We start from the raw sequence: 8,501 nt of genomic DNA, 5'->3' as shown, positions 1-8,501 counted from the left end.
CCCACCAGTTCCCACCCCCTGCCACAGGCAGGGACACCTCCCACCAGCCCAGGCTGCTCCCAGCCCCGTCCAGCCTGGCCTTGAGCACTGCCAGGGATGGGGCACCCACAGCTGCTCTGGACAGCCTGGGCCAGCGCCTCGCCACCCTGATCATGCAGAAGAGCAGAGCATGTGTGCACAAGCGCTTCACCCTCAAATGTTTTCTGCCACACGGCTCATTTCATGGCTGGCTACCTGCCCATCTCCTAAATCCCTCCCTACCAGAGACAACCAGACTCTCTTGCCTCCTTCTGCTGCATCTTCTAGTCTGTCCCCTTTCCACCTGAACAAACTTCTGCTGGCATAATTTATTTTTATACTGGAAACTCTCAGAACATCTACTGATTTATCTACTTGTCTAGAGTGATCCAGGCAGGAAGTTCATCTTGGATGCACCAAAATATCTCAAAAGAAGGACTGCAAATCACCGTGCTGCTTTCACAGCTATAAAGCAGGCAGCACTCAGGCTGCCTTCTGGAATGAGCTTGTTCTCGTGCTTCATCACCTCAGCACGAAGGTTAAAGAGATCTGGGTTATAATTTGGTAATTAGATGAGTATCTGAAAATTCCACTTTTAGTGAAATGGTGGCCACAAAAATCTTTTCAGATTTGCCTATCACTTATTCACAGGTGATGTATGTCTTCTCCTTGAACAGATAAAGCAGATATTTACTTAGCAGGTTATTTTTTCAGCACAGTTTTACTCACCTACTTTGTTCTTTTAATGATAAATACAACAGAAAGCAACCAAACGATGACCAATGTAATTTCCAAGTCAGATTATTTTCATGAGCTGGCATTTAACTTATTTAGGAGACATAAGAAGATTATTACTAATGAGTTAAGCCTTTCCTTCCAAGAATAAACTTTTGGTTGAGTTTTGAAAAAAATAAAATATGATTTTTCACACTCTTCTAAATGAGGGAGTATTTATTCCTATGTACATGTAACAGAGACCCTGCTTCAACGCAGCACATTTGAAAGGTCTTGGAGAAAGCAAGCTACAACAGTGCTTCCCACTGGAAGCAATGGCTGCGGTCTGGCTTGCCTGATGCTACACGTGTCGACAGCGTGTTATTAATGGCACTGCTACTGCCTTCTAGACTGTATATAATCACTGCCATAGCACCGTTCACATTAGCATTTCCATTAAAAGTCTAGCACAGTATGTTCAAAAAGAATCTGAAAATAAATATTTTAAGCAAGAAGCGCGCTCTTACATTTATAGGAAAATGAGAAGACATTTCTAACAAATATTCTTTTGTCTTTCAAAACATCACAGTGGCCAGTCATTCACTTCATATGTGCATACCATTAACTGAATGTGGATCTCTTCTTTCATAAATACTATACATGCAAATGTGTTGTGCACACTAAATACAAAACACTGAAATAATCATTAAAGCAACAGATCAGATCAAACTTACCTTGATATTGGCCAAGAATTACAAATAGATCTAAGCCTACTATAACGAAACAATTCCAATACTTTGGCTTAGTTTCTTACTTTCATAAGTTACTTAACACCCCGTCAGTGATACTTGCTGAAAAATTATGAACATGGATGAAAATGAGGGTAAGAAAGCACTCCTGCTTTCGGGTTCTTCAGTTCAGGACTGGGGCACAGAGGTGCTGGGATTTCAATGGAAACCTGGCTGCCTTTGGCAAGCCTACACAGCAGGAAGGGGACTCCAGTTTCCCAGGATGTCCAGCTTACACCTAAGGAATAAACACCAGCATAGCCTGGATTTGTTAGTGTGAATTCATTAGCCCAACTCAAAGACAAAGGGGAAGTGAAAAAGAGAGAGATAATATATCAATCACAATCACGGTAAGTTCTTACAGTCTGATTGCACAAAGAATCCCTGCAGTACCAAGGTGGGGACCTGTAAGTGAAAAGGAAGTGACACACAGATAGCACAGAACCAGATCTGATGCTGGAATTCCCATCCTCTTAGGATATGGGATTGCTAGCACCTGGAAACATCTGCTGCAGAGACAGACATGTCCCTTTGCTGAGTATTAACTTTTGTTACACAACCAGCGCCCCAGTGTTTTACCAAGGGATCTATTATAGGCCATCATGGATTAAAAAAAACCAGTTTCGTTCACAAAGAACCTTTCTTTAGGGTAAGGATTTAGATCCTGGTTTGTATTTGCCAATTTTATTTATTACAAAATTACAAAATGGTTTGGGTCAGGAGGGACCTTAAAGATCATAAGGAATCTTTAAGGAAGATTGGGTTGGAAGGGACCTTAATTATCTTAAGAAAATATTTGTTCATAATTTGTAACCATTAAGAAATGCAAATAAAACCTCTGAACTTAACACTTCCATCACCACAATACATAATACATTCATTTTAGTATCATATAATTAATAAGGTTCTGAATAAATTTTGAACTAAGAGTGATTAACTACTTTTAATAAAGTATATTGAAACTTACAACTGCCAAACCTTAAAAAGATTTTAAAAAAAAACCAGCTGAATGCACAAAAAAGACCTCCTATGTTTTGCAATGGAAAACAACTGGTTTATTGAATCAAGAATTGTCTGTAATCAGTGAACTAAACACTTTTTGTTGCTCTGTTTGGCAGGGTTTTAGCACCAGTACATCACAGCTTGTTTTTATTGCTACAGTCAAAGAGTAAAAGCAGCATCCCTACCTTTGCAAGTTCCCTCTCCTCCATTCCATTTCCTCAACTGTGAGTGAACTGGGCTTTTTGGATTAAACTGAATGAACAGAATAAATCAAGTGAAGAAAACACTCACTCTGCTCCTGGAGAGAAGGTTCATGTCTAAAACCCAGTCCCATCACTAGCAAACACCAAGTTTGGGTGACGAGCCAGAGGCTTGCACCAATGCAGCAGTCTGACTTTCTCGAAAACTTGGCAGCCACACAGACTACTCAAATGTTATTTCTGCTCGGATTACACTGTTTGAATACACCAAGGGTAGGTAAAGTCTTGACCAAAGTAGTTAATAATATTATTTAATTCTAAATTAGTGTCTTAATAATAATAATAAAAAAAACCAACAAACAAAGCAAACCAAAATGAGATCTCATTGAAAGGAAAGAAATCTCATCTTTTAAATGCCTCTTGGAAAACAACTGTTTTTTATCCCACTCTGGTGTTATCAGGCACATCATTCCTGGCTCGCTTGCAGCATGCCAAAGAAATAAATTTCCAACGTATAGCTCGGGCATCTCACCTTCGCGCTCCTCTGGGCAGGGCTGCCCTCTCCTGGGCATCGGCTCTGCACCTCACACCCACACTCTACTGCAAAATCTCCCCAAACTGTGCTTCAGGGGGGAAAAACTGCAAATGGTTTGCAGCTGGTTCAGGAAAGTATATTAAGCAGTAAAAGGCACTTCACTTTATCAGTGTTTTTGAGAAAAAGGTGCACCAGGGTGCCACAAAATATTTGGAAAGCTGCTTGTTTCAGTTTGGAAAATACTGGAAGCCTGACAGAACTCCGCAGATGGAGATACGCGGCGGACGCAGGGTGCAACTCTACCTACAGCTAATGTAGCTATGCTAGTTCAGTCTAGTTAGAGTGGATAAAAGCAGCAGCAGAAACTGAGCAGCAGCAATTTTAACATGCTCAGCCAGCCAGGATCTTTAGTGAGTTTATGTATTTTTATTTGGTCTAAAATGATGTACAGTTTTTTTTCCTTCAAGAACCCAAATTCCTTCACCGTTGCTCTAAGAAAACCAGAACTGACCCACCCAGAAAAATGGAAACAAGCCTTTCTTCAAGGAGCTACTGAAACACACAGAAGTGATTGTCTGCAGCAAGCCCCCCTTTTCCCCTTCACTCTTTTTTTCCCCCCTAAACTTTGGAGGGGGAGTTGTATGAACCACTGGAATGAACCGAGAGCAAATCTGTGTTGGGAACTGGTTACAAATATTCAACCTAACTCAAACCACAGAGAGGTCCAGTGAGGGTTTAGGTCAGGCTGTGATGTTCTCTCGTCGTTTTGAATTTAAACTGAAAACTTTCCTAGTTGGTATTTAGTTTTCACTTAAAAGGTTTAACAGAAAAAAGGTGCACAACATTAATTTTATAGAGAAATACTGCTATTGAGGACACATTTCCAAACATCTTCCAAACCCCCTGGACCATATAAGACACCCTGATTCCTTCAGGAATCATTTCTCCCCCTCAGTAATCATCTTAGAAGGCCAACTAATCCCCATCTGGGAAGACCTCAAAGCACAAAGAGCACCTTCCTCCCTCCCGTTATCTCAAGGGCCACCACCTCCCACAATACCCTTCCCAGGTCAGTTTCAACTTCAGCAAAGAACTGTCTGGAATTTATAGGTCAAACACATAAAGTCTTACCTAGAAACAAAGTTTAAGGGTTTTATTAGAGTGCTGTATTAGGGCCTAAAATCAAAAAGGACTATGAAAACTGCATTTTTTTCAATATGCTAGCTGTATGGAAAATCTGAAAAAAAAAGCCAATCAGTAATGCTTTTTGATTATTGAAAATCTAGATTTATTTGTCCTAGATAGTGAAATACTCCATTTAAGTATTGTTTACTAGATAAGTAGTCTTGAAAATATATCTGAGAAGGCACTTAAAAGTCATTAGAAAAAAGCACAAACGCTGAAAGTAATCAGTATCAAAAAAGTGAGTTTTAGACTGGAAAATGTACACAAACATATGAATTATTTTGCAGCTGTGATTTATGTTTTCTGACAGTAACATTTTTATGTGGTGGTGCTGGAGAGCAAGCGTGGTCTCACCAGCCCATACCGTGGGCGACCCGCTCAGTGCCAGCTCCCCAGAGCTGCACCATCATCATCTTTGACTTGTTACGGATTGATGTTGGTACCAATGAAAGAAGTTACCCTCTTGTACTCAAAGAACACTATGTAAGCAAATAAACCATCTTACAGCACCCAACGAAATGCTTTGGAACTATTGAAAGGTGATATATCAAAAAACCCTGGTATGACGGTGTGCTCCTACTGCATAGCAGCACCATTCCTTAGTGCAGCAACATATCTGGCTTAGCTGAAGAGTCAGCTCAGGAGCTGAAAAGTCAACTCAGTTAAGAAAGATGCACTGTTAGTCTTGTAGTCAACCCACAAGAAAGGTCTGGTGGAAGAGGCAGTTGTTGGCAGGTATTCTGGTAGTCAATGTTTGCTGCTAAGCTTCCACAGAATAAAGCTACATTTGCAAACAAATGCCACATGTACTATCAACATGAGTTTCTGCTACAGTACAATTAAAAATCATGACTTTTCCTTTCACAGTCAGGAAATCACTACCAGATCAGCAGCAAAACCACAGATTTTTTTTTAAAGCTAGCGTGTATGTAGGGCAACCAAACAGAGCTAGAGCCTTTCTTCGTAATAACTAACACATTTCATGACATCCCTTCAGATGACAGAGGGGAGAAGAGCCCAGCAGTGTACCGCCTTCTGTACATCCTGCATGTAAAATATCCCTTTGCGGACTCCTCCTTCATAGTTAGACGCCTTTTATTCTCCCTGCTCTTCTGCCAAAGGCACTTAATGCTCTAATAATACGTGCATCGTGGTAGGCTGGAGAAGTTGTTTTAACAGGTGACTGAGATGCCATTTGCGTAATGCAGATACAGATTCTGACATCCCTTTTGGAATATCCATTTCTTTGAAAACATCATGAAAAGAGTGTAAAAGGAGGGAGAAAAACTTCAGTTAGAGGATGCTGATGACAAAAGAATGGAAGGGGAACAAAGTAGCCAGCAATAAAATTCATCCTGAAAATCAGAATAAAGCTTCCACACATAAGAGGACTGAGGCTCGGACTTATGTCCCATCATGAGTGGGAAGGGCAAACATCAACATTGCTTTAAGGCAGGGGTCCTCAAACTTTTTAACCAGGGGGCCGGCACGCAGATGAAGTAGCAGGCAGCCATCTGCGGCTGCTTGGTTTCCCACCCCCCGGCGGGGAGGGGAGTCAGGAGGGGGTCTGTAAATACCGGGGGCCAGATTGGGGACCCTGGGGGGCTGTATCCGGCCCGCGGGCTGTAGTTCGAGGACCCCTGCTTTAAGGTGTCACTCCACAGGCTAGATTAGGATTTTCAGCCTAGATAGGATTAGAACGTATGGACAGCTTAGAACAAACACTGTGCCCCTTCCAGTTGTAGGTCCCTATGAAATCTTTCCTGATTTGCATCAAAGTCTGACAGGAGACGATCTCCATTTCACATGGCATTGGCTTGATACAATCCGGTTCATCTGCTACATTCCATTTTTGCAGCACAGAGACCAGTGTAAACACAGGAAGAAACAGGAAGCAGAGAGAAGGCAGAGACAGAACAGCAAGGATGTAAACTTAACGCAGGTACTCACTACTCTTACCGGTTCTCCGCAGCTCAGGTGCAACACCCCTGGCACCCCCACTTCAACCCGGCACCGACCTGATGCACAGGGAGAAGGGCGCAGGAAGCATGTCAAAGACGGCTCTCCTAGTTCCTATCACCTCAAGCTCTGTGCCCGCGGCTATGGATCACAGTCACATTCGCAGATTTTAGTTATACATGTAAAAATGCAAAGCACTTGCAAATTTTTGCAAATCATCAAATTTTTGATCAAAGCACCATACGGTAACATGCAGCTGCAGCACCCTTCTTCAAAACTGAAACGCTCCGTTTTCACAGAACACATTGAAAGAAGATTCACTGTCATGTTTTTGTGTTAAGGTACATGAACATCAGTCACAAGCAGATATCAGTAAGCCTGGAACCAAATAACTACGAATGAACGCTCTTCAGAAATCCAAGAGGAGGTTGAGAGCAAAGGAGACCATAGATGTAGGTGTCTGTATACATGCACATGTATTTAGGCACTAGAAAGTAATTAGTATGCTGGTGTTTTTAAACTTCATTAAAAGCCAAAAGATGTCTCTCAGCAGTGAAAAGATTTAGTCACCCCCTGGGATGTACCATTAAAAAATGGTGACATCCCTTTGCATAAAAATAATGTCAGAATGCTCACCCAACTGAAGGATACGTTTGCCTGAGCAGTCAGACGTAGCTAATGAAGAGATTAGTTCACCCCAGGTATAACTGCAAGAACTGTAATAAGATAAAAAAAGGCCAAACATGTTTCAAGGGCAATGCAATTTTTTTCAGAGCTTTACAAACAACTTTTTCCACCACCCAGGGCTTCTCACACACAAAAAAAGACATTATCTGCTGGGTTTTCTCTTCCTTTCCCTTGCCTCCTTTTCCCTCTCCCTTGACTCCCCGCCACCCAACCAACTGCAAAATACAGCAGTTACAGCCCTTACAGGTAAAAGGTAGAAAATATGACAAATAAAATGAGAAAGCAGCAAGTAAGAGGAGGGAACATGGTCAGGATAACAGACTGCCAAACACTGACGCACTAACCACTGGGGATAACGGAGCAAGGAGTCCTTGCCAGCTTGTCAGAAAACATTTCACAGAAGAATCACTGCAAGCTTAGGAATGGTTAGCACTGACGCAGGAGTGAAATCCTGACAGAGACACAATGCAAAGCACAAGTCAGAGGTCTCTGCGGCGATGCTGCCTCTGCAGCGTTGTGCTCCAGAGCACAGATGGCTCTGATCGCTCAAGTCTGGCTCCAGGTTTTTCCTTACAGGCATCTTCTGCCTCAGGTAGAAACGCACAGCCATAACTTGCCTCCTGTGCACATCATCACCGGTTTGGAAATGCAACGGCAAGGGACATGCCAAACCAGCTAAAGCTCTGCCTGATAATGAAATCCTGATGTGACTTTGCTCAGCCATAGCAAAAACCAACACTGAAATACTGCGCCACTGCCCTAAGAAAGGAAAGGCAACTTCTTTCCCAGGTTTCCCACTAGTTTCTGACCAATCATTCCGTGTCATAAGTTGCACCTTCAGTTAAGCATTGAATTTTTCTCAGTTTCAGCAGTTAATTCTACCGGGATAAAGGATAGGACTGACTTTCTGAGTAGCGGCTGTGCTGAACATACACCACTGCTGGCTTGGTTCTAAGCAGCAGAAATGGCTAAGTGTCTAACGCTACCGAGGCACCCAAGAAATTGGTTCTCCCCGCTCTCGATGATAAAAATCACACACAGGTAAAAAATACTTCTGAGAAGCAGCAGCAGGACAGCAGAGCTGACCAAACAGTTATTTAGAATATTGCCCCAGAAGCAAGCTCTTAAATCCAGGCATCTTTATTTCCCCCCCCTCCCCCTGGCTCTGTTTTTTTTGTTTTTGTTTTTTTAATTCAGATTCCCTATTCCTCCTGCCATTTTGGTTTCCAACTCAACAATATGCGAGTACACACTGCCTCACTGCCCCAGTGATGTCTCCCAGTTTGTGTTTGTGAGCCTGGGCAAAAAAAAAAAAGTGTGCACACTTATGTTCCCAGTCCTCGCCCAGTGGCTCCCGAGATGGGCAGCTGCCCCTCCGCACACCGCATCCCTTCCCAAGGCGAGGTCCTGCAG

The sequence above is a fragment of the Falco rusticolus genome, chromosome 1 (assembly GCF_015220075.1).
Source record: "Falco rusticolus isolate bFalRus1 chromosome 1, bFalRus1.pri, whole genome shotgun sequence".
NCBI lineage: Eukaryota > Metazoa > Chordata > Aves > Falconiformes > Falconidae > Falco > Falco rusticolus.
Note: the sequence above shows the minus strand (reverse complement) of the source record.